This window comes from Cannabis sativa, chromosome 4, assembly GCF_029168945.1.
Source record: "Cannabis sativa cultivar Pink pepper isolate KNU-18-1 chromosome 4, ASM2916894v1, whole genome shotgun sequence".
Lineage (NCBI taxonomy): Eukaryota > Viridiplantae > Streptophyta > Magnoliopsida > Rosales > Cannabaceae > Cannabis > Cannabis sativa.
The window spans coordinates 36,796,108-36,797,627 of NC_083604.1; the positions used below are offsets into that span (position 1 = coordinate 36,796,108).

The 1,520-nt window shown below is 29.6% G+C and overlaps 1 long non-coding RNA gene across 1 annotated transcript; it reads left to right on the forward strand.

Moving 5' to 3' along the window:
- Positions 1 to 253: 253 nt before the first annotated feature.
- Positions 254 to 1,254, forward strand: LOC115706877 (uncharacterized). The gene is made up of 2 exons (XR_004009659.2): positions 254 to 516; positions 877 to 1,254. It is a non-coding gene; the product is annotated as an uncharacterized LOC115706877 (long non-coding RNA).
- The last annotated feature ends 266 nt before the right edge of the window (positions 1,255 to 1,520 follow it).

The window sequence follows — 1,520 nt, forward strand, 5'->3', positions numbered from 1 at the left end:
AGAATTTTTGGTTTATGAGAAATTATTGGGTGACTTTTTTTAAAAAAAAAAAAATCCATTCAAAAATAATAGTTTTTTTTATGAAGATGTATTTTAATATTAATTTTTAAATAAATTAATATAAATTTAAAAATTTATATGAATAATAAAGTATCTAGCATAAAATTAAGTATAATTTATTAATTTATTTAAAAAAAATCTATTTTTGAAACTATCAAAACATATTGCGGCGAAAAATAAGTATTCAATCAAAAGTGCACTATCAAAATCGATTTCAGAATTGGGGTTATTCTTCAACCATCCATTTTTGAAGAAAACGACATAGAGAAAGGGAGAGGAAGTCGATTCCAACACTCTTGAGGTAAATCCACAAAATATTAAGAAACAGGTTAACCCTCTGCCTTTTTGTTGAGGTATATTGTCGTTGATGAAGGATGAACGAGCGCATATTAACAACCGTCAAATCCCTAACGCTGAGGGGCAAGACCCATTTATTGTACAAATATCGAAAAATAGGTGAACCATCTGCCTTTTTGAGTCTCGTAGTTCTCTGTGAAATATTTGTTTAATAAGGATGACGATAATGAATTCACACTAGAATCATCAATGTCAAAAGTCAATCTAATAATTATGATTTCTAATTTTCATCTTCCTTGTTTTGAACAAGACATGAGACGATCCTTTCTTCTGGGCTATGTATGATGTTCTATTGAAATAACAATAGCCTCAATGTGCTTTCCACATGATATACATTATAGCTTGTAATCATTAAGCCTTTCCTAATCTCCTCTGTTGCTATTATTTATATAAAAAAAAGAAACTCACTTTACTGTCTTAAACATAACATCGAATAAATTTACCCTTTTGTGTGTATAGGTTAATATAGGTCTAGAATCCAATGAAATGCAATGAGACAGCAGCTGGAATACTTGCAGACAGAGCTATATTCCTGTGGAGGAGCACCTTTATCTCATGAAGTATAGATATTTATTATATTAGAACATTCTTTTGCTTGAAATTGGTTGTTTCTGAAGTGGCGTCTATGAAAAAGAAATTTGTTTAATGGTGTATTATTGCCACTACCTTAGGTTCTTAAGGAATGGATTGCATTCCTTGAAGCAAGCAATCTAGACGTTTCTTGAGAAACTCATGTGTATTGCAGTAGACATGTTGTAGTGGGGCAGTGTGAAGTAGATGTAACAAGTGTACTAAACTCATGTGAATATTTTGGTATGATATATTTTTAAGAACAAATATATGTCTTACTACATCTCCGCTTTAAATATGATCTAGATTAATTTTCCCCTAATTTAGGGTTGTATTATATTTATCTGTTGATTATGCTTTTGTGTAAATACTTAATTTTTTTCTGTGTAATTTGCTAACTATCCAGAATATGTAATTTGGATAAATATGTTATTGTGCATATAATTATTTCCTCATCATGGCAATACAGAATATGTAATTTGGATAAAGGTGTTGACTTGAGTGAATTATGATACCATCATGTTTATTATGTT